Raw genomic sequence first — 26151 nt, 5'->3', positions numbered from 1 at the left:
TTTGAACATTCAGAGGGCTCTTCCACTGTATGTATGTAATTTAATGGAAGCATTGTCAACCCTAAAATAATGACGTAAACAATGTAACTTTAACTATTGAAATTGAACATCTTTGATCTTAAGGGTATAAAAACGTGGTGTATATTTGGATTTGTCAGACTCTACCTAAAAGATCTCCAGTAGAATATTTGCTTGTCATGAAGAATAAAGGCTTCTGTATCATCAGCTTTAGTGTCTCTCTGGTGACTTACATCACAGTCACAACAAAGCATATCCTACGTTTAAGATCAGTTCTCCACCAGTGCCGGAGGATCAAGGCAGGACTTCAAAGCTGATCTGATGATGCTATGACTATGACAGTAAAGTGGGCTGGGAATTACGTAGTAAGCTTGTTTATCCAGTAGAAATCAAATACAGTTGAACCCCCCCCCCCCAACTCACACATGTTACAGCTGTAATAGAAACCTGCACTTACAGGATTCACAGATCACTACCCAAAAATCTGAGATGCCAAATAAAACTTGCCCTCACAAAATATATGTTTCAAATAGTAAATAAATTTTAAAAATTCAACGCATTCCTTGACACATATAGATGACACACACAGCTTCACGTTAAGGAAAATTGCAATATTGAATGCAACCACTACAAGTCACTTCTGTTTGCCATCTCTTCTGAAAAGGAGAAAGGGACATTCTGAAAATGCAAGATCAAAAAAGTACGATCTTACAATTCGAGGTAAGCTAACAAAAGTAATGAGAAATTGTGGGATTATCTTTCTCCAAAAGGCAATGAATGTTACATTGTTTACAAATTTCAAGACTAAAGTCGATCCTTTACAGAATCTAGATTTGAAGTGATTTAAAAGATGTTGTAGATAATTCATTAACTAACTAGCTGAGCAGACCTATGACACTGAATGAAGTATTCCTGTTCCTGTATTCATTTGAATTGGTAAGAGAGAATGACTAAATCATATTTGCAAAATTACTATTGCAGGAAAGGTATTTTTAAAACCATGGCAAGAGTACAAAGAAAATTAATTCACCATGATGTCAGGAAAAAACATGCAATAAATGGCATTGAAAACTTAAAATGCTGAGACTTCTTTGTAACAAAAAATCTTAGTGAGGATATAATATGAGATTTTAAACTGGAAGTTTCAAAATATCATGGAATCCTTTCTATTTATTGTTGGATCAGTACGGAGTTATCTCAAATAAAAAAATGAATGAATGAAGTCCAAAACATTTTTTTCAGACTGCTCATGGAGCAAAGAATCCTTAAATTGCAATATCATGTAGAGGATAATAATTTTTATTTATAAAACATAAAAGGATGCTGTGAAAGGAATAGAATTAGAATTAAGAAGTTCTAACTGCAGAACATGATTTTAGTGAGAGTATAATGTCCTTGGCTTCTGATTCTTTCCAATATTGAGAATGACTGGCTTTTATGCAGAAAAATATCCAAACAGAAGGATAAGTAGACAAAAATTGACAAATTATTAATAAATAACTCTTTGCTCTTACTCACCTCAGCCAAATTCCATACGGTATTTCTTCGCAGTTTCTCCCAGAATATATTCCCTTATTTTGGAACATTATTTCAAAGCAATTATATGCATAAAATTGTAATTTTAAATTCAAGGAATAATTTAATAATGTTGAGCATTGTTATTTAGGTCAGTTTATATTCTAAAGTTTTCTCCAAAGGGAATCACATCTAAATTTAGATAGGGTTTCTTTAGGCAATGGGAGTACTGTGTTCATTTCAGTATGGCAACTGTTGACCATGTGCATACTTGCAGTGTAAGTCATACTGCCACCAGTATGTAAAGGACTACAGCCCTAATATTGACCAGAGTCAGCAGATAATGAAAGCAATCATATTCAAGGTCTAGCTAATGCCCTCTCTTAACTGTGGTAAATTTCCAATCAGAAACTGGAAACTACTAATTTGTAAAGAAATTATCAGCTTCATGCCAGTTAGTTGACTGTATTTAGACATCAAACATCAGCAAAAATAGTTTGCCATCAGACTATGGTAGTCCAGCACACGATCCCTGCATGGCACAGTGGGATCAGCTGCTAGAAGGATAAGGAATGGCTGTCAGGAAAGGAAGAATATCCAGCCAGTTTTCAGGGAGCAATTCTCCAACTTGAACCTCACTCAAATAAAGCCACTGTTGTTTGGAAACATGGTGCTAATTGAAAACCAGTCCTTTCTCTGATCATGACTTTAACCTCAATAGTTAAGTACCTTTACCTAAAGACAGTAAGTACTTTTGCTGTCTGTCAGTGGTATCGCAGCCATGAACTTCTCTGCATCAAGCTCCTTTTCATAACCAATGTTGCACAAGCTAAGTTGTTGACGCACACCATTAAAATAATTGACAATATTTTATTGTCTCTTGCAATATGGTGGCCAACAGACTAAGTATAAGGCTTTGTGAAATTTGCAAACTTCCTTGACCGTTGGCCATGCTCAGGTTACTTTGCTAATGCTTTGAATAAGCACAGAAATCTGATCCAACCTGTAGCTTCCCTTTGACCACATACAGTACAAATCAATCCTCTGTGCTCTAACAAACAGTCATAATGCTACTGTGGAAAGCGGCCAGTGAGTGAGTGGGCCAGTGAAGGAGTGAAGATTTGAGGCTTTGACTCGAGAGGCTTCGACGAGAAGAGGTGGAGGACGAGCTTTTGCCCAGTTAGTCTTTAAAATGCCTGTTGAGACGGTGATGTGCCTTGCATTAAAGTACCCACACTTTAGCCCTTCTACCTCACTACCTTAATATCCTTTATTCTGCTGCTCTTTCCTCAAAGCCTCTCTATATGTTAGATCTGGCTTTACTCCATGCACTTCTTTCACTGCTCTATCGCTCCAGGTCCCATCCCCCTTGCAAATTAGTTTAAACCCTCCCGATCCATGCTAGCAAACCTACGAGCAAGGATATTGCTTCCACTGAAGTTCAGGTGCAACCCGTCCAATCTGTACAGGACCCACCTTCCCCAGAAGAGATCCCAATGGTCGAAAAATCTAAAGATCTGTTCTGGGACCTCTACTTTTTGTGATTTTTATTAACAACCTGGATGTGGGGGTGGAAGGGTGGGTTGGCAAGTTTGCCGACGACACAAAGGTTGCTGGTGTTGTGGATAGTGTAGAGGATTGTTGAAGATTGCAGAGAGACATTGATAGGATGCAGAAGTGGGCTGAGAAGTGACAGATGGAGTTCAACCTGGAGAAGTGTGAGGTGGTACAATTTGGAAGGACAAACTCCAAGGCAGATAACAAAGTAAATGGCAGGATACTTGGTTGTGTGGAGGAGCAAAGAGATCTGGGGGTACATGTCCACAGATCCCTGAAAGTTGCCTCACAGGTAGATAGGGTAGTTAAGAAAGCTTATGGGGTGTTAGACTTCATAAGTCGAAGGATGGAGTTTAAGAGTTGCGAGGTAATCATGCAGCTCTATAAAACTCAGGTTAGGCCACACTTGGAGTACTGTGTCCAGTTCTGGTCGTCTCACTATAGGAAGGATGTGGAAGCATTGGAAAGGGTACAGAGGAGATTTACCAGGATGCTGCCTGGCTTAGAGAATATGGATTATGATCAGAGAGCTAGGGCTTTACTCTTTGGAGAGAAGGAGGATGAGAGGAGACATGATAGAGGTGTACAAGATATTAAGAGGAAGAGACAGAGTGGACAGCCAGCACCTCTTCCCCAGGGCACCACTGCTCAATACAAGAGGACATGGCTTTAAGGTAAGGGGTGGAAAGTTCAAGGGGGATATTAGAGGAAGGGTTTTTACTCAGAGAGTGGTTGGTGCATGGAATGCACTGCCTGAGTCAGTGGTGGAGGCAGAAACACTAGTGAAATTTAAGAGACTACTAGACAGGTACATGGAGGAACTTAAGGTGGAGGGTTACATGGGAGTCAGGGTTTAAGGGTTGGCACAACATTGTGGGCCAAAGGGCCTGTACTGTGCTGTAATGTTATATGTTCTATGTTCTATGTTCTCTACCTTCTGTAGCATTTGCATCTGTATCACTATGAGAGAAAGGAAGGTGACTATGAAACTGCAAAGGCTTTCCAATGCCAACATGGTTCTTCACTTGAGTTCACAATTTGCATCCAACTAAAGTTATGCAATCATATGAAATATTGTAACGTAGACCATTGACGTGCTTAGAAAACAGATGTCCAGCACTATTCAGATTGCAGGTTTGTGGGGGGATTTGCTGTTTCCATACAACTTTATCGTCATGAAAGTTCTGCTGTGTTTTCAGGTCTTTAGTGAGCTTTGACAGAGTTGGGAGTAGGAGAAGGAAGAGCAAAAGGAAACGAGAAGACAATCTATTCAATATTTTCTGTTCAGGCTGTCCATGGTCAATGACCACAATTCTCTATTCACCTCCATCCTCTGATGATGACCAAAACTGCACCCGCACAGAAACATTTGCACAACAAAAGCTCTTAAAATACTTGAAACTTATAAACTGCAACCCAGCTAAACTGCATAAAAACTTGAACTAATCACTGTCATGCACTAATAGAAAGCCTGCCAATGTACAAGTACTCTATGCAGTGGTGCAGAATGTCAGCAGACTTTGTGGAGACACTGCCAATGGCCTTTTTGGACAATCTCAAGCAGGCCTTTTCTCGGAAATAAAAAAACTAGTCGCAGGTCAGCTGCATCTATTGAGAGAGAAGCAGAATTAACAATTCAGGTCAATAATCCTTTATTAGAACCCTTCATCAGTTCTGATGAACTTTGTTCCTCACTCTGCTTGGCCTGCTGAGCGTCTCCAGCAATTTGTGCTTTTATTTTGGATTTCCAGCATCTGTGGTGCTTTGTGCCTGTGACCCAGAGCATTAAGCAAATGTTCATGGCATAACAACATTCTGAACTGGTTGGCGACTGGCACCAGCAAGGGAACTGCCAGGATTACAAACGAGTCATTACCGCAGATGAAGCCGCTACCCGTTCCCCAGGCTCATCAATATGTTGGAACAAAAATTGCCAAATTTCTGTGACACACTGGAAATCTCTATAAGTACTTATACTGCAAACAATGAGTTCTCAATTCTGCACAAATCCCAAGGCAGGCTTGGTTGAATTTGCTCTGTTCCTTTACAATGTTTATGTTTTTGGCAGGCTTAGCTAAGCATCAAGCACTTTATTATGCAAAGTCTTCAGTAAAGTCTTGTGCATCCTCACTCTCTGATAAGTCATCCATGCTATTGTTTCTCGTCAGCAAGCTGCTGGTGCTCAGTGACTTGCTACTTGCAAATTCTACTAAGTTAACCTTCAGACAGTAGAGTGTTGGCTAACTTTCCTTGCCTCTTCCACTGACTCCTGGCCAAGTTGAAGTCCCAGGCTAACACACGGGGAAGTCAAAAGAAGGATTGTAATGAGGAGAATTATCGTGGGGTAGAGTAGGAACTAAGGGGCAAAAGGTTAGTAGGTATCACCTAGTTTGTAAACAAAAGAACAACACAGGATTAGGGAAGTAAGGATCTAAAAAGTACCTGGTGGTTTACAAGATTATGAAAGTGGACAGGGAGTATCTGTTTCCCGGGGATGAAATGTCTAATACCAGAGGGCATGCTCTGAAGCTGAGAGGGGGGAGGTTCAAATGGGATGTGAGGGTGAGATTTTTACTCAGTGAGTGGTGGATGGTTGGAATGTGCTGTCTGATATGGTGATAGAATCAAATATATTAGAGCCTTTTAAGAGACATTTAGACAGGCACGTGGATGGAAGGAAGATGGAGGGGTATGGACATCGTGAAGGATGAGTTTTGATGGTTTTTGATTTACTTTCTATGTGGTTTGGCACAACATTGTGGGCTGAAGATCCTGTTCTATGTTCTAAAAAGATCCTCCATTTCACATCTTTTCAATCCTGTCATTAGCTGAGGGCTTTGTAACAGTGGCCTCATTCATGAGTAGCAAGGGGATGCAGCCACACCACTCCCCCACTATTCAACTTCTGCTGTGATGCATCATCTTATCTTGTCTGTAAGCAAGAAAAAACTGTGCTCATCTTGTGCAATATACGGCAACAAATGCAAACTGTGAGGTCTATGTTTGTAGGAACGCTCAGTGTATATGTACATGTGTGAATGCCCAGTGGAACAAATGAGAGTTTAGTACAAGTCCTGATTAACAGATCGGAGGTAGATGAGAAATGCGGGTGCTGTATATTGAACAATCTCTGTGGCTGGTGCAATATTGGGTATGATTTGACATTTGATGAAGGCCATGCATATCAATTTAACAAACCTCATACAGCATTGCCTGCCGATCCTCAGTGACTGATTACCATAGACCAGGGGTTCCCAACCTGGGATCTACAGCATAAAAAAGAATGGGAGCCCCTGTCATAGGCTACTCGGAGATATGATGGCAGCTTGGTGCCTCCAAAAATTAGATCTCTTCTCTTCCCACAAAGGATTCTCTCCAAACGTGAATGTTTCCCAGGATGGAAGGAATTCCAGGGTGCTTGAAAACAGCTGAAACATATTTCAGCATATTACAGCATATTTCCCTTTTCAGAGAAACAGATGAGCTTCAGCCATTGCTAGCACAAAGCTGAGGTTTAATTGGAGCTACAGCACAATGCAATGAGTGCTGAACATTATCATGAATATAATGCAATGCTTGCTTCATCTTCAGTGTGCTTTAGTTAATGGTTTGCATTCTTTTGAGGGAGTGAGCTACATTTAACTTTGAGCCTCCTTTAACTTTGACTTGTTCCACCCATGTTTGGAGTTCTGTCAGCTACTGTTAATGAAACATTCAAAGGACTGCAAAGACACAAAAAAAGCTGATAGTTTGCCTCCTGATAATTAGAAAAGCCCTCAAAATGTTAATGATTTTTGGTGTCAGAAGTTGTTTGTATTCTTGCTCTATTTAATCATTAGAGCAGTAATTGTTCAATTTACCAGCATTACTGGTTCATCTCCAAGGTTACAATGACCTGTCTCATTAAAATAAATTCATTTTCTGTCCACTCAGTACCAATTGTACTTAATTGGTGCTTAGTGGCTGAGTTCTTTTTCATAAAAGCTGTAGTAAATTCTTTGGATAACTATTTTTTGTTTTCCGTGGTTCCCTTGTCTTGTGAACATCATAATGGTTTCATGTATAACTGCCCTAAAATGCTTCTGAAACTGCAGCAATCCCATTCGTGAAGGTACCATTACTGGAAATCTGAAATAAAACCAGAAAATACTGGAAATACTCAGAAGGTTAGATAGCATCTCTGGAAGGAGAAACAATCAAAATTTGGTGATCAAAGCAAAGAAAGATTGCCAAACAAGTTACGTTTTCAGTAACAAAGAAGGTGGGAGAGCGATAAGATTTATCCAATAGGGTGAAACCAAATGGGTTAGTGGGGGCAATCAGCATTGTAGTTAGAAGCATGCTGTCTTTGTGGTGTTTTTAATAGTGAGACTGTGGAACACGCATTGCAGGCTACACCACTGACACAAAAGCAAGTACTAAGCCTAACACACCCAGAGAGAGAAAACAGTATTGTTCCTGAGCTTGCATTGGGCCTCTCTGTAACAACGCAGGAGGACTTTAGCTGATGGATCTGAGTGGGAATGGAATGAGGAATTAAATTGGCAGGTAACCAGAAACTTCGGGACACTCGTACAGACTGAACATAGGTCCCCTGCAAAGAGATCAGAATCAGAACTGGGTTTAATATCATTGGCATAAGTCGTAAAATTTATTGTCTTTGCGTCAGCAACATAATGCAATACATGATAAGAGAAAAAACTATGAATTACAGTAAGAATATATATCTTAAAAGTTAAATCAAAGAAGTAGTACAAAAATAGAAATAAAAGGTAGTGAGGAAGTGTTCATGGCTTCAATGTCCATTCAGAAATCAGGTGGCAATGGTGAAGAAGCTGTTCCTGAATCATTGAGTGTGTGCCTTCAGGCTCCTGTATCTCCTCCCTGAGGTTAACAATGAGAACAAGGCATGTCCTGGGTGATGGATCCTTAATGAATAGATGCCGCCTTTTCAAGGCATCGCTCCTTGAAGATGTCCTGGATAATATGGAGGCTAGTGCCCATGATGGAACTGACCAATTTTACAACTCTCTGCAGAAGCCCCCCCCCCCCTTCCCCTCGCCTGATACCAGAAGGAGTTGCAGCCAGTTAGAAACAGCATTTAGTTTCTCCAATACTTGCATCATACACCTGAATGCTCTCTTCAGTTACCAGGAGGCCAAATAGTCGTTATAACATAAGAAATAGGAGCAGGAGTAGGCCATCTAGCTCATGTATCAGTGGAAACAACTCTCCTTCCTTCATCTTCTACCTCTTTCATAATTTTATATGTTTCTATAAGATTTCCTCTCATTCTTCAGAAATCCAGTGAGTACAGTCCCAGGCGACTCAATCTCTCCTCATAGTCTAACCCCCCCCCCCCATCTCTGGAATCAACCTGGTGAACCTCCTCTGCACTGCCTCCAAAGCCAGTATATCCATCCTCAATTAAGGAGACCAGAGCTGCACTCAGTAGTCCAGGTGCGGCCTCACCAGTGCTCTGTACAGTTGCAGCATAACCTCCCTGCTCTTAAATTCAACCCCTCTAGCATTGAAGGTTAATATTCCATTTGCCTTCTTGACAGCCTGTTGCACCTGCAAACCAACCTATGACGATCCATGCACAAGCACTCCCAAGTCCTTCTGCGCAGCAGCATGCTGCTATATTTTACTATTTAAATAATAATCTGATTTTCCGGTTTTTCTTCTAAAAAGGATGACTTAGCATTTACCAACATTGTACTCCATCTGCCAGACCCTTGCCCACTCACTTAACCTGTCTATATCTCTCTGCACACTCTCCATACCTTCTACACAATTTGCTTTTCCACTCTATTTAGTATCATCAGCAAACTTAGATACACTGCACTTGGTCCCCCTTCCAGATCGTTAATGTATATTGAGAACAGTTGCAGGCCCAGCACTGAGTCCTACGGCACTCTACTCACCACCGATTGCCAACCAGAGTAACACCCATGTATCCCAACCCTACTTTCTATTGGTTAAGCAATCCTCTATCTATGCTAATACATCACCCCAACTCTATGAATCCTTATTTTATGGACAAATATTCTATGTGGCACCTTATCAAACACCTTCTGGAAATCCAAGTAAATAACGTCCGTCTGTTCCCCTCTGTCCACTGCGCTCATTATATCCTCAAAGTACTCCAGTAAGTTTGTCAAACAGGGCCTGCCGTTGCTGAATCCATGCTGTGTCTGCCTGTGGATCCACTTCTTTCCAGATGCCTCACCACGGAAAATCTCAATCAAGTTTGTGAGGCAAGATCTCCCCTGCACTAAGTATCTTGACTGTCCCTAATAATTCCATGCCTTTCCAAGTAAGAGTTAGAATCTGCCCATGCAATCATGAGTGTGCAGGGAGCAGAGTAGAGGCTTGAGGAAGCAACCTTGTGGAGCACCAAGATTTAGAAACATCATGCTGGAGGAGTTGTTGCCTATCCTTACAAACTGTGGTCTGTTGGTCAGGAAGTCAAGAATCCAAAAGCAGAGATTGTAATGATTCCCATGTTCCAGAGTTTAGTGATGAGTTTGCTTGGAATTATAGAAGGTGGAGCTGTAATCAATAGACCATTACCTGATGTAGATGCCTTTCCTGTGCAGTTGCTCGAGAGATGACTGTAGGGCCAGGGAGACGGTGTCTGCTGTAGACCAGTTTCAAAGGTAGGCAAATTGCGGTGTATCGAGGTCATCGGGAATAACATATTGTCATGGAAACACTAACTAAGAACACCAGAGTGGCTTCAAGTTTCGTTTTAAGAGTTTATTAACATGATATCATGAAGAGTCTGCAGCAGTCTCCACCGCCACCAGAACTCTGATTTTTAGGTTGTACAAAGCTTATATTTATACAGCAAGACAAACAACTTCACATAATTTTGTTTGGCATCCCACAGTCAGTACATGATCAATCACTTAAAAGACATGTCAATTATTCTCTCCGCAAGTCTAACAGTCCTCCTTGTTCCCTGTTATCAGGGCTCATAATTTACCCCCAGACTCATCCTTCCTCCTGGTTCCAGGGGACTGGTATCTTATTAATTGGATTTTCTGGTACTGCGGTTATCATCTCGACCATTTCAGAATGGTCAAGTATCCCATCATACGTTAGTTTTAACCATTTCTACCACATGTATTGATGCATCTCACATCCAGCTTCTCAAAGCATTCATGTTGATAGATGTTGGAGGCACAGTGTCGTGATCACTAAGACATGCTGTCTTGTTTCTCTTAGGATGATACTGGCCTTTAAGCAGGTGGGAAGCAAAGGTCGAAGCTGAGAGAGCATTCGATCCAGAGATGCTCTGGCAACTGGACTCATATCAGGTTGGGAATCAGGCCCTGATCCCTACTGCCTCTGTGGATCAGGCCTCAGGACTTGGCTCACGCTACACCTACAGTGCAGGCCTCCTGTGGGTTGGGCCTTGGCCAAACCCACCTGCAGCGTTCAGGTGTCCAGGCAGATCAGAGGTCCAGGCTGTCCTGCTGACTGGGTCCCAGTAGCAAGGGCTCTGTGGTGTTGGTTCTTCATCCTGCGCAAGCTTCATGTGGACGGGCCCATCCAGGGCCTTGCTGGTCGCTTTCATTTGGTCGCGACTCAGGTAGTAGATCAGAATCTGGAGCTCAGAAGCTGGGCAAACCTCTAAGAAAATTTAAATGAACATTATTAGTAATTCTTAGAGACGGAATTTAAATTTAAAAGAGTGCAATGATTACATTAGAAGTAATGAATGGATCTGTAGGAGTCACCACACTCTGTCAGCACAAAGTACAGATCGTCCCCGAGTTACGAACATCCGATTTACGGACAACTTGTACTTACGAACCGAGGAAGGACAACGCCGTCTGCCATTTTAAGTCATTGCCATTGACACTGTGTTGAGTGTTTAACTTTGTATTTGGCTTAAATTTTTTCTTAGTAAGATTCACCCTGACCCCATGCCCCCCCCCCTTTCCGGTTGGCTGGTGCGCGCAGCACTGGGCTAGAGAACGGAGGTTCCCGAGTTCAATTTAGTGACAGACCGCTCCCGTGCCAGGTTGATGTCGATTCAGTGACTCCCGTACCACCTGTGCCGGGTTGATATCGAGCTCGCAACTCAACCTTGTAAAAAAACACTGCCACCTCCAGTTTAAATTCCCACACAGAATACTGTGGAGGATCAAATACCCAAACCCAGCACAGCCCCTACTTGTCCCATTTAGCCTGTCTCAGTGCGATGGAGTTTTGAATCCGGGGTATTCAGTGCAGTGGTCCTTAGGACCCAGTGGACCTCAGGACCCGCCGCCTGTGGTGTTTCTGTTCCTTTGATGGGGAGCGATTGCGATTGAAAATAAAGCGGAAATAATAAAGCGTTTGGAAAGAGGTGAAACGCATCAGTCATTGGAAAAGCATTAGGCTACAGTTGGTCAACAATCAGAACAATTTTAAAGGATAGAGGATAAAGTGAGAATAATGGAGCATGTGAAAGGCCCTGCCCCGATGAAAGCTACAATTATTACTAAGCAATGCAGTGGTTTAATTATTGGAATATGTATGTTTCTTAAGTGTTTTATATGCATAGAAAGGTAAAATATATACTATATACTAAGACAAACATTTGACTAACTGACACTAAATAATACCGGATGTACTTGTTCCGATTTATGTACAAATCCAACTTAAAGACGGACTCAGGAACGGAACTCGTATGTAACCCAGAGACTGCCTGTAGTTATTTTGCACCCTCATTTACATCCTGGCATAAATTTCCTCCTTTGTCCTTGAGTGGGCCTACCCTTTCTCTAGCTACTCTCTTACCAGTTAGCAATGAGTAGAGGTCAGAAGCATGCCTCCAGGTGTATTCTGGAGACAGAAGAAAGAGTTAGGGACAGAACTTCTTCATGACCTTCACCGGCAGTGTATAATCAGCTTAAGCCACACTTACAGCAAAGCACAAACTGTTCTGGGATGATTCTAGCTTTAGAATTTATTTTTTCATAATCACAACCTACTTGATCTTTTATTAATTTGTTCCCATTATTTATCCGAATTTGTTAACATTCATGGATACTCACTTTGGGGTTTCTAATACAATTGATTTTAATATTATCAAGATGTGATTGATTACAATGTATCACAACAGATTTGCATAAGCATTCACACCCTGAACATGTCTCAAAATACTTGTCATTGAACTTCTGGCACTTCAACAATGGAAAATAGAGCAACTAATCAGCAGGTAAGCAGAATCTCTCTATAAAAGACAACAATCTTAATTTCAGTCATAGAAGTCAAGGAAGAGTTGGAACAACTAAGATCCTTTTGTGAATCTGCTGCTGTTGGCATTATGACCTATTGGATAAACTGTTCATATGGTGAAACAAAGAAACCACAGATGGTAGAAATTGAAATTAAAACAGAAACTGCTGGAAACACACAGATCGACCAGGATCTGTGTTAAGAAAAGCAATTAATGCTTCAGGCTGATGAAGTTTCAACACCCACAACTTGCTGTCTTCCTACATTTTTTGTTTTAGTTATCATGCAGCAATTAGTGGATCTATTTCATAGAAGGCTCCTCATCATGAGGAGTTCAGTCCATCTGCACAAATGCGGTACAGCCCGGCCTCATCTGGTAATTGCCATTTTTCTGGTGCAAGGTAAGTGACATGGCTACATGTTGAATCATAAACACCAGTAAAATGGGAAGTCAGATGCAAGATCTAAATGTTCTCATTTCAAAGGGCATGGCTACACTTTTGCATCGGGTGAAAATCAACAGGGCCATTGATCACCTTAACAACAGAGTTTTGTTCTGTTGTCCCTCTGCAATCAGCTAGTGAATCCAATCCACTCTTGTTTCCTAGTGATGGAATACGTTGTTGAACTTCTGATGATGAAGATTTTGTCAGTTTAATTTCTATTTGTTATTACAGATTGGTTTTGAACCAAATCCGTAAGGTAATGTGTTGTTTTATTGTCCTCTTCCGAGCACCTAGTACTCAATTTGCCACTCAGATGCAAATAATAATGGTGGCCTTGCTGCCTGGTGTTCAACCATTTGACTGCCCGGCATACAATATGTACCCTTCTCCAATGGTCCACTCTCCTGTCCTATCAGATTCCTTCGTCTCCAGCCCTTTATGTTTCCCACCCACCTATCACCTTCTAAAGATCCTCCTTCTCTTTCCCCCCCACCCTCAACCATTTTTATTCTGGTGCCTTCCGCCTTCCTTTCCAGTCCTGTAGAAGGGTCTCATCCCCAACGTTGACCGTTTATTCATTTCCGTAGATACTACCTGACCTGTTGAGTTCCTGCGGCATTTTGTGTGTGTTACTTTGGATTTCCAGCATCTGCCAACTTCCTGCTGTATATAATAATAAATGTCCTTTCCCTCTTTTGTCAAGGAAGAGAAATTGTCTTGTTAGATTAGTGAGTGACAGGTGTAGAAGCATCAAGAAAGATGGCATAAGTTGTTTGCTCTTATGGGCATATTCCACTAATCAAGGCTGCCTCGCCACCAATCCAATCATATTCATTGTGTAAACATTAAATAGGAGAGTCAAGGGGGAGCATTAAACTCCAGTAAACAGAAGCATATAAAAGTGGAATCTAGTAATCAGGATCAAGGAGAAGAAAGGATTAAGATGACTAAAGATGCATCAAATGGGACAAGAATGAATAAATGGTTTTCATACAGTGCTTAGAGATTTTTTCAAACTCACTCCATTAAACTATTAAACAATTCAAGTTTAATTGTCACTTAACCATATATGAACACTCATAAATATAGCCAAATGAAACAGCATACTATGGGGTCAAGGTGCAAAGCCAGATTACCAACAGTCACACTCAAGATCACATTCACGTGTTAAGAGTCCCGATGCCCATCACCCTGCCCCTGCTGGGGCAATGCAGTTTGCTACCCAGTCCTCGTACGCACAAGTCAACAAATCCATACAGAATATCAATAAAATGCAAGGATGTAGAATACACATCATTATAGTCCAGACCTCCCTACCCCAGCCCACTGATATCACCTGTCAATAGCATGTACCAGCACTCCTTTGGTGTTAAGAAGGGCATTCAGAAGTAATTTGAAAATGTATAGAGAAATGTGATTAAGTTAATGCAACTATGAAAGATCACTCAAGGAGAGGTGACTCAAGTGGTGAAGCTGAAAGTGAATCTATGACATGCAAACTAAGGACTTTCCTAAGTATTTATCTATAGTATACTTTTCTGCTCTCATGTCATGCCTTCAGGGCGAACTGGGTGGTCAGAATAACTCCAACAATGGTTATGATAGGAGCTTGCCATGGTAGGAGTTATTTTGCCTCACTGGCAAGGTACTGGCAGTTCCTGTATTTCTGAATTCTCGTTCTTAGTACAAAATTTATGGATTAACTGTTAGATGCAATGACTTCCTCCTCTACTCCCCTCAGGATCCTTCTCTCATTTCCTCCTCCTCCTTCTTATCTCCCTGTTCAAATTTCTGTTTGTCCTCCTCATTCCCCCTTTCCCTTCACCCTATTTCTTTTCCTTGCAACCTCTTCCCTCCTATCCTTCTCCCCCACTTCTCTCCCTACTCTTTACTCCCACCCCCTCTTCTTTTTTTTAATCCCACCTTATCTCCCACTCAGACTGATGGAGATAAAGGAGATGGTCCATGGAAAGGTCATAGTACTGTGATGCTGATTTCCTCATGCTCTCTTATCCAAATAATGACACATTCTAATGGATTCCAGTGGCTGTGCTCAGCACGTACTGCAGCTATGAAGCCTTGTGCTTGTCTCTGGAAACACAGTGGGAAGGGGACAACATTCTGGAGACCTCAAAGACACTGTAACTATGACTATCTTCAAGAAAGAACACAAATCTAATTACAGTAAATCTTGAGGGATCTCCCTGCTGTCTTCCAGAATCCTCAATTGTCTCCTCCAAGTAGCTAAAGGGCAGCTCTCTAAAATGAAGTGCAGATTCCATCCATTTTAGGTATGGACACCTGCATTAAATATCAAGAGAAATGCAAAGAGCAGCATTGGCCATAGAAAATGTCCCTTTTGTCCTTATAAAAACATTTGATTTCATTAGTTAAGGAGGACTTTAAGGAGAATAATACTTTATTATTAAAGTGGGCTCCAAACTACTCCTGCTACACAACACATGCAAGCCATGATCTTAACCATCAGCTCTACAACAGACCCACTCTCAATGTAGACTGTTATCAAGCAAAGCTGCATCATCACTTCATGATTTTTCTCAATACTTCTCATTGTAATGAACCTTATCTCCAATGTTTCTGCTGGAACTAATGAACAGGACAAATAGGGAACTACTCAACCAATGTCACCCCAACCTCAGTTGTCCTCCAAGTGATGCTTGCGTACCTGCATTTTCTAAGTAATCCTCGACTCATATTGCTTAGTGAATGAGGAAGTGGAACTACAGTTATCCTTACTGAAACAGAGCCTATCTAATAATGTGACCCCACTCTACAACACTGGCCCCCAGAACAAAGGTTCACAATCAGACCCTGAAGACGTGAACCCATTCCCATTCTTTAAGAGTCTTTACCTTTACTACACCAACACTGTCTCGAACCAACTGGATAAAATAATTTTATGAGTAGGACCTCAAATTCTGCACAAAGCTCTTGATCTACCAAGCAGCAGAGATCTGCGTCCTCCTGTATAAGATATTGACTACCTATGCAGCTAATTCAAAGTACTAGAGGCATTTTACCAATATTGTCTCCAGAAATGTTTCCAAATCCATTGGCAGGATAAGAGAACCAATGTCAGCATCTTCTCCAAGGCCAGGATTCCCAGCAATGAGGTCCTAAGTACACTCACAACATGCTAGAGGAACTCAGCAGATCAGGCAGCATCTTTTGAGGGAGATAAACAGTCAGCATTTCAGGCTGAGCCCCTTTCTCAGCTCTTCCTGATGATGGGTCGGGACCCAAAACATCCACCGTTTATTTCCTTCCATAGATGCTGCCTGACCAGCTTGAGTTCCTCCAGCATTGTTTTTGTATGCTGCTCAAGATTTGCATCACCTGCTGTATCTCTTGCACCCAAATACACTCAGTAGTCCAATGGGTGGACCAAGATATTTGCATGCCCATAACCAGACTCGCGAAACAAATACATTGTCCTGTCACTAAATATTAGCAAGTAGAAAGAGGACGTTTCAAGTATGTTCACAAAGTGTATTGAAACAACCTTGGCGGCTTGTGAACATTTCTGCTCTATGACCAGACAACTTAGTACATTTCTGCCAATTCTAGGTCGAAAGAATGAAATTAAAAATTGTGTGCAATCTCACTAGTACAAAGCACAAGCTATTGTGAGTGCTGCTTCTTTCATTTCCAGGCACAGCCTCCCTCTTTTTCCAACTCACTCAGGAACAACACCTATATTCCACGTGTTTGGCTCTAAAATCTGAAGCAAACCGCTGCTAAGATGCAGAGCTAATTATGCTCAAAATTAATAACAACTTGGAAAACTAACATTGGTGCCTATGATTGCAGAAGGCAGCTTCATAAAATCAAAAAAATGCAAAAGGTGTAACTGACTTGTAATGAATGTCTCTGAGACAGAAACAAGCTAAGAGTCTTGACAGCCAGAACAGATTGCTGTTTGCCGGATTTAAAAAACAATTAGTTACCTCGGAGTCATGAATGAGAAGATGAGCATGTCCACCAGGTGAAGCACATAGGGTATTTTATGTCATTGACTTGACAGAAAGATTACTTCTGTAATTTATAGCAACACAATACATTATACATCATAAATCACAGCATGTAATATTTATTGTCTACTTTGTTTTCAAGATAGTAAGACAGTAGGTAACAAGGGACACACTGAGAGTTTAGAATTGTTTCTGATTCTGTTTTAGTTTTCAACAGCAACTCAGCTGTTTTACTCAGTTGTCAATCTATTTTATCCACTGCTGTTCTGCCTACCATATTTCTATGACATAATGAGACACACCTTCCCAAAATCTCTGCTGAATATATTGCTGAGATTCTCAATGAGGTAGGAGTGCCACTGTGGGTGATGAATTATGCTGCCAAATAAGGGAGAGAAATTGAAAAGATTTCCATTTTAGGTGGAATCACCATGACAATCAACCCACGTCCATTCATGATGTGCATACAGAAATACATTATCATGATACATAGTTCTTATATAAGGTACAATGCCTCTGAATTGTTGACACTAGTTGAAGCTAGTCAGCACTCATTGAAGACAAGCCTGTACTGTATTTCTGGGGGGGTGGGGGGGAGGCTACTTAAAGCCTGACTGAAGTCAATCCAAAAGCTTGGGAATGGTCTTTAGAATAAGGCTGAGACCAGACACATCAATTTTCTAACATAACACTGAATGCACTGGTGGGAAAAGTGGAAAGCAGGAGAAAGGTTTTCTCTATCATGATACAATGAAGTGTCCATTAGGAACATCAAACTCAACTTTGAACACCCATTCATGACCACGCTTGTGTAAGACATTTACTAAGCACACTCACTGCAACTGGTCAAGAGTGTTTGAAGAACAAGCCTTCAAAACCTGGCACAAAATAAGTGGTCTAACAGGAAACACTGATCCCTGCCCCCTTACAAGCTTGTGACACTTGAACAATGGCACCAAAACATCATCAATGCCATTCCTACAAGTCCTTCAAATCCATTGGCAGTACAATCAAACCAAAGTCAACATCCTCTCCCCGGGCAACCTCCCAGGACTGAGGCCCTAAATTCATTCAATTGACTCCAGAAACACAACTATGTTATTTTCAATCTCAACATCAAACTCTCTTTCAATCTTCCCTGTAGCAAGAGATTGCCAGGTGACCACTAGACTATCAGACCATAAATTTAGGAGCAGAACTAGACCATTTGTTCCTTCAAGTCTGCTCCAATATTTTATCATGGCGGAATTATTGTCTCTTTCAACTCAATTCTCCTGCAGTCTCCCTGTAACATAATCAACAAGCTATCAACCTCCGCTTTAAGTATACCCAATGACTTGACCTTCACTGCCATCAGTGGCAATAAATTCCTCAGATTCACCACCCTCTGGCTACAGAAATCCCTCCTCACCTCTGTTCTAAAGAGGCATCCTTGTCTTCTCTTTGCTTTTACGCTTGCCATTTTATAACTCTATCTACAAGGATTCTGCATCTTTCAAATCTATGTCCCTTCTTTATAAAGATTTGATTTGATTGATTAAAGGTTTTATCAATAGAGCCACCCTTCTGCCCAGCTGCCTATCCTTCTGATAGCTGGCTAAAAGAAAAGACTAGGATGGCCTCAGAACCTCCAAATCCTGAAAAATCCTGGGCCTCTAATGACTCAAAGTGGAGAAGGTATATCTGGGGTGGCACTGAGACTTTGAGTCTGTGTGTCAGGAGGCAAAGAAACACAACACAGATGATAGAAACAATGAGAAGCAGTGAACCATTTCACAAGTTACCCACACTCCTATGCCATCAGGCAAATCCTGCTCTGCCTGTGGTAACATGTGGGTCTGATAAGAGCATCATCAGTAATTTCAGAACCGGCAGAACCAGGCTGGAAGCCAGACACCCTCAATTCCAAGGGACTAGTTAAAACAAAGATGAGGGTCAGTGCATAAATCTCAGCTGTCAATTACTGCACCACTTACAAAATGCATCCACCATTAAAATAACAACCCCTGTCAATCAAATCCAACATATACGATGGCAAGCCTCCGTCACTACTCTAACCTTCATGTCTACATTTTATGACACACATTCCTGATCACACAAACAAAGCAAAGGAAGATTAGTCAAAGATCATATAATATTTTTCTCCATTAGAAGTACAATTAACGTTTGGAATGATTATTTGCTTGGGCCTTGCAGTCATGAACTTGGCTGAGCAGTCAATGAGATGATAGGCAGCATAAGAATTGTTGCTGCTAACTCTATAATTTACACAAGGGTCGTGAACACCACAAACAGATGATGAGTTAAAGATTTTTTAATTATTGTGCTTGTGAAGATTCTAGAGGGCTGCCTTCTTGATCTGTAATAGCTCTGGTGGTGAAGACACCCAGGAGAGAGACATTGGGAGTCGGTGTGGTGCGGCGTCCAAGATGGAGTCCATGCTGCCCCGAGTGTTCGCTCGACAGAAGTGTACTGTGTTCATCTGCAGACCGCTGCAACATTCGCAGACTGAGGGTCTTGGACTATATTGCTTGTGTGTGAGTATTTTACTGATACCGTATATATGCCTTGTGTTGTGTATAACTGTTGCTATTGTGTTTTGCACCTTGGCCCCGGAGTAACACTATCTCATTTGGCTGCTTTCATGGGTTTTCATACATAGTTAAATGACAATGAAACTTGAACTCAAAGATACAACCTGGAATATGGCCAATAGGCTCAACCCAGCAACAATAGCAAAGACCAGGTGGGATGGGACTTCATCTAGAGGCTGTAGTGTATGCAAACTCCTTTACTTTGCTACTGGCATATGGAAATAAAGAGAGGAGAGTTATAAACAGAAAACTCTTTATTGTAGGCAGTAACTCTCAACGGGTCTGAAGATTCATCTTATCTAACACAAGCCTACACCATTTCCCCTTTAAGAAAACATATTTCCACCTATGAAGTTATTGAATTTGTTAATTTTTTTTATCTGTAGTTATAAATTTGGTTACTTGTTAATCACCTGATTTCTTGGTCTCCATGTTCATTCCCTCTGTTCCAATGAAGGGTCTTTGACCTGTAATGTCAACAGTATCAAGAAATGTAGAGGAGGCTTGGTGCAAACGCAGAGCAGTGGAGATGATTCAGCATTGAACAATGACTTTAATACTCAACTGCAAGATAACAAGGGGCCACAAGATAAGTGAGAACAGATACTAAACTCACAGGCAGTAATGTAAGTGAAGGTTAAGAGCAAATGGTTGAGGCTGGCTGGTTCAAATAAGTGAACAAGGACTGTGGCTGAGAGCTGGGTTTAAATAGGCTGCAAGTGATGAGTTGGAAACAAGTAGCAGGTGATTCCTGTTAGCTGGGTGGAGACTGGGAGGTGCCTGCCTGTGCAGGCCTTACACTCTAGTTCCCTTCCCACAGATACTGCCTAAACTATTCAGAATTTCTGGCACTTTCTGCTTTGTTTTTGCTTATTATTGCAAACTGTATGTAACATCTTTGATGTTTATTTGTGCATTCATGATTCAAAAAAGGTATCATACGTATTTGGTTTTACATCTTTCTCTGTAATCATGGCATTCATACGATTATCTTTGTAACTTTGAACACACCATTTTATGTGATCTAGATCAGCATCTTCTTGCTGTCTCTACCTTGGTTTCTTCTAATACCCAGTATTGGAAAGTCCATCCAGATTGGCAACATCTCCTCCACAACTTCCATCTGTGCAGGTGCACTGCAAGGCTGTGTGCTTGGCCCCCTGCTCTACTCACTTTACACTTATGACTGTGACACTAAGCACAGCTCCAATGCCATTTTTAAGTTTGCTGTTGACATCACTGTCAATTTCAATGATTCAATTTAATATCAGAGAATGTTTTCAAGATACAAACTGAAATGTTCTCTCTTCACAGAAAAAGACAAAGAATGAATGAGAGAGACATTAGAACCCTGAAGTTCCCCTCTTCCTTCCCACACACAAGCAGTAGCAAAAGCATCAACACTACCCCCACTTGCTTCAGAAAAAGCACCGACCCCCACCATGCAAGCAAAAGCGAAACCCCCAAAGAGACCATGATCTCAAGTCCAACGAAAACCAGCAGTCCATCCCAACTCTTCCACATCTCAGACAGGCTCTCTCTCACTAGCAAAGGAAAGAGAGATATCACTGCTGCAGTTCACTGCTACAGTGTTAGAACCTGCTGCTTCGCTTGTCCAAGTCCCCCAACTCGGGGGCCAACAGACTGTCACTCACCATCGAGAGAGAGAGAGAGAGAGAGAGAGAGATTGCTGGAATGCAGGGGCCTTCGGACAGAGGCGCACTCCTCCTGCTATCCCGATGCTTCAGTCGGCGACATCAGTGATAAACTGTCCACGAAGGCACATCTTCCAGGCCACACCTGGAGGTTATCGAAACACCAGGCTACAGGTCGAGTCCGAGAATGAGAACCCGCTGCCCCTGGAGAGCCATTGTTTGAGTTGTAGCTGTAGATCATGGACTCCAACAGGACCCTAATGACCAAATCATAGGTGGCAACAAATAGGGATATAGGAGAGAGACTGAAAATATGGCTGAGTGGTGTCATAACAACAACCTCTCACTCAATGTCATCAAGACCAAGGTGCTGATTATTGATATAGGAGGAAGAAACCGGAGGTCCATGAGCCAGTCCTCATCAGAGGAACAGAGCTTGAGAGGGTCAGCAACTCCAAACTTATTGGTGTTATTATTTTAGAGAATCCGTCCACAAAAAGTGCTGTGACAAAGGAAGCATGGGAACGCCTATACTTTCTTAGGTGTTTGCAAAGATCCTTCATGTCATCTAAAACTTCCACAGTTGTATGGTGAGAGTATATTGACTGGTTGCATCATGGCCTGGCTTGGAAACATACCAGGATACGTAATGGATACGGCCCAGTCCATCACAGGTAAAGTCCTCCCCACAACTGAGCTATCTACGAAGTCTATTGTTGCAGGAAAGCAGCGCCCATCATCAGAAACCCCCACCACCCAGGACATGCTCTCTTCTCACTGCTGCCATCAGGAAGAAGGTACAGCAGTCTCCTGATTCACACCACCTGGTTCAGGAACAGTTACTACCCCTCAAGCAACAGGCTCTTGAACCAGAGGGGATAACTTCACTCACCCCATCACTGAACTGTTCCCGCAACCAATGGATTCACTTTCAAGTACGCTTCATCTCATGTTCTTGATATTTATTGCTTACTTATTTATTATTATTGTTATTATTTCTTTTTATATCTGCACGGTTTTGTTGTCTTTTGCAATTTGGTTGGGGAGGGGGTCTTTCATTGATTCTGTTGTGTTTCTCATATATATATTTACTGTGAACGCTCGCAAGAAAATAAATCTCAAGGTTGTGTATGATGACATATATGTACTCATATAACAAATTTGCTTTGAACTTTCATACCCTTTACCCTTCCTTCAGATTCACATTGCTTTGCTTCCTAACATTCTTACTTCCAATGCCCAAACTAAGTGTCTCCCTGGTTTGTTCCTTTTTGAATCTTTGCAGTGGATCTGCTCTGCTTTGCCTTCTTGGTCTCAGTTCCAGCAGAAGCCTCCACCTACTGGGCTGGCATTGAGTCTGCAACACACTGCGATGAACCATTGTGCTCTGCTTGTTCAGATTATCAATGGAAGGTGTTGGACCATTGGTTTTGTTGCTTTCTCCATGAACTACATGTGTGTTTTCAGTCTGAAGCTCCCTAAGCAGTGCCAAACAGACATATGAGAAAGGTGGAAATCATGGTTGCATTCCTTTACATGCCTTTCATCTGCTCCATGCCTGTGATTTGTTTCCGTAAGCATCCATCATAGCCCGGCTTTTCCTGTGTCTGCTGTAACATTCCTGCAATCTGTATTGACTTTAGGCCAATTTTGCCCCCAACATGGATCGCTGTGAATTGACACTGCCCTTCTATACGTCAGCCTCTGATTCTGCAAACTCAAACTCAATAACTACGGCATTCTGTGATCCCAAACCCACTCAAGCACCCAGAGCTCTAGTGTCTCTATCATGGTTTTTTGTAAGGTGAACCAGAACTGTCAGCATCATGTGATGAATCCTTGAAAAGTAATGTACTATCACCTCTCCCTGGGTTTCCTCCCTACCGCACCTTCCCTAAGTTTCACTCTAGTTTGTACTGTTGCCTGACCTCTTGAGCTGTAGCTATGTTCTCCTTTACTCTTCTCTTAGCTACTGGGTCTCCATTTTAGATCCCCACTCCAAAGCAATGTTTGTTCTTGGATTCAGCCACTTCGATGAAATCTACTGCTTTCTTACCTGTTTAGCTGTGACCAGATTACTGCAACATCTCCTAAGGAGTTCCGTAGTTAACCGAACAAGCACTTTCATTTGTCAGTCATAGTTTCTGAAACACAACATTTAATTACTGAAATGCAACTCTGAAAGTTCTTATCTTCTTTTCCTTCCTCGGACAGATCAGCTGGCTGATCAAAGTGGAGGTGGAGGAGGGGGCGTGACAGAGTTGGAATGCCATGGGCTTCTGTATATCCTTCCTTCCCACAAATGCTACTCTTTAAATGATCCAGTCTTTTAGTCCAAGTTGCAGAATTCCGCCTTATCCCATAACTGTTGACTCCGTTAAGTAACTGGACCCGACTTCCCTTACCAGACATCCATTTAATTTACAGCCTGGCATCTTTTTGGGATATACCTACTCCACACAGGCAGCACCAAGGATCAGGATTGAGCCCCATCCAGTGAAGCTCTTAAGCTGCAACTCTTGCTGTTGTGACACCCTGCCACTTTCAAACATACCACCTCTGTCACTTGCCACTAATTTGCCCATTCCTGAAGGCATTGCTGAATCCTGTTGGTGCCATTCAAGTTCCTAATTGTAAGTAAGGGATTCTCACTGACCTATCACTGCAGTTACAGAGAGGACACTTTCTCCTCTGCTCCTCCCAAGCATCTTGCTGAACATACTCAGGTAAGGACTCAGCATGACTAAGAACGTTTTCTGTCATTCATTCTTTGGGTTTTTTTCCCCTTCTGTTTTGTGGATGTCTGCAAAGAGTAAGAGTTTCAGGTTGTACACTGTATACACTCACTGGAACGACCGAACCATTGAAGATGTGTAGGGATACAGAAAGTGATATCAAGACCAGGGATCTTCATTTGTTATATTGCAATTGCATCCCAAAGATCATCCAGACTTTGCTTGAACATCCAGTAATGGATTCCCATTCTTTTCATGGTAAATTCACGTATTGCATTATAAATGCATTTTGCACTTGTCTGTGGACACCTCAGTGGAGAACGGAGCCATGAACTTGGGCAGCAATCTGTTTCCATGCAAGCTACTGCAGGACCCACTGAACTGACATGAATCACGAACACAAACAATCATAAGGATATGAAAGAAAGGTAAACACAAAGTACATTGCAGATGTTGTGGTCAAAGCAACACACACAACACGCTAGAGGAACTCAGCAGGTCAGGCAGCAACCATGGAAACAAAAAGTCAACATTTCAGGCCGAGACCCTTCATCAGGATTGAAGAGGGAGGGGGCAGGGGCCCTATAAAGAAGGTGAGGGGAGGGTGGGAAGGAGAAGGCTGGTAGATGCCAGGTGAAAAACCAGTAAGGGGAAAGATGAAGGGGTGGGGGAGGGGAAGCAGGGAGGACATAGGCAGGAGAGGTGAAGGAGGAATGTAAGGGGAAAGCACTATGGGTAGTAGAAGAGGGCAGAGTCATGAGAGAGGTGATAGGCAGCTGGAGGAGGAGGCAGAGTGAAATGGTATGGGGGAAGGGAGAGGGAGGGAATTACTGGAAGTTGGAGAATTCGATGTTCATATCAAGGGGCTGGAGACTACCCAGACGGTATATGAGGTGTTGCTCCTCCAACCTGAGTTTGGCCTCATCATGGCAGTAGAGGAGGCCATGTCTGGACATATCCGAATGGGAATGTGAAGCAGAGTTGAAGTGGGTGGCAACCGAGAGATCCTGACTGTTGTGGTGGACGGAGCGGAGGTGCTCGATGAAGCGGTCCCCCAATCTGCGTCGGGTCTCGCCGATGTAGAGGAGGACACACCGGGAGCACTGGATGCAATAGATTACCCCAACAGACTCACAAGTGAAGTGCTGCCTCACCTGGAAGGACTGTTTGGGGCCCTGAATGGTGGTAAGAGAGGAGGTGTAGGGACAGGTGTAGCACTTAGGCTTGCAGGGATAAGTGCCAGGTGGGAGATCTGTGGGGAGGGATGTGTGGACCAGGCAGTCATGGAGGGAATGATCCCTGTGGAAAGCAGAGAAAGGTATCTGTTCTCCATTTTCCTGAGATTGATCGTGCATATCTTCCACAAACTGACACATGAAACCCCTTGTAGTTGTTATGGGTAAACCTATCCCATGATCCTTTGTCTATAAGGAAAGCTCCAACCTACCTGATCACTTTCACACATGAAAGTCTTTGAGGTCCTTTTAAACATTGCAGATGGAGATAGAAGTAAGGAAGGGTTCCTCCTACTTCCAAATGTTATGTTTCCCACATGTGTTTAACACATGGTGTTATCTGGGTCATCCCAGCGCAGCTTGGTAGGGGTGATGACAAATCAGTGCTAAATGAGAATGGTGTTGGAAACTGCTCGCTTGGATACTTCCAGCATACATGCTGCCATGATTCCTAAACTGCCCTGTGGCGTGATTCATACTGTTATGTTTTGTAACTCCAAAATATTAAACTAACTTAAAGGAAAAGACAGAAATTCCAAAATGCGAGTCTAACTTTGTCTTTACTTCTAAGCGAGATGCGCACACATCATGAGGTACAGTTCACGTATTTATACATATAATGCATAATGAATTATTTACACAAAGAATACTTAGTCAATTGAACTGACTTTATTTCTTACATCCTTCACATACATGAGGGGTGAAAGTCTACATTACGTCTCCATCTAAATGTGCAATCATAGTAATTTATAATAAATAGAACAGTCAGTGTAACATAGATATACACTCAAATCAGTGTGAGGTCGTCAGTCCAATGGCCTGGTGGAAGAAGCTGTCCCGGAGCCCGTTGGTCCTGGCTTTTCTGCTGTGGTACAGTTTCCCAGATGGTAGCAGCTGGAATAGATTGTGATTGGAGTGACTCGGGTCCCCAATGATCCCACGGGCCCAAATTGCACACCTGTCCTTGTAAATGTTCTGAATCATGGAAAGTTCACAACTTCAGATGCGCTGGGCTGTCCACACCACTCTCTGCAGAGTCCTGCAGTACAGTTCCCATACCAGGCAGTGATGCAGCCAGTCAGGATGCTCTCAATTGTCCCCCTGTAGAAAGTTCTTAGAATTTGGGGGCCCATACCAAACTTCCTCAATGTCTGAGGTGAAAGAGAC

General features: G+C 42.2%; 1 long non-coding RNA gene across 1 annotated transcript in view; it reads right to left on the bottom strand.

Moving 5' to 3' along the window:
- Positions 1-9159: 9159 nt before the first annotated feature.
- The window catches only part of LOC132393063 (uncharacterized), a 304632-nt gene continuing 287640 nt past the window's right edge, over positions 9160-26151 (bottom strand). The window contains exon 4 of the long non-coding RNA XR_009511741.1: positions 9160-10731. This is a non-coding gene — a long non-coding RNA (uncharacterized LOC132393063). The remainder of the gene's footprint in view (positions 10732-26151) is intronic.

The sequence above is a fragment of the Hypanus sabinus genome, chromosome 4 (genome assembly GCF_030144855.1).
Source record: "Hypanus sabinus isolate sHypSab1 chromosome 4, sHypSab1.hap1, whole genome shotgun sequence".
Lineage (NCBI taxonomy): Eukaryota > Metazoa > Chordata > Chondrichthyes > Myliobatiformes > Dasyatidae > Hypanus > Hypanus sabinus.
Note: the sequence above shows the minus strand (reverse complement) of the source record. Positions and strands in the feature narration are given on the sequence as shown.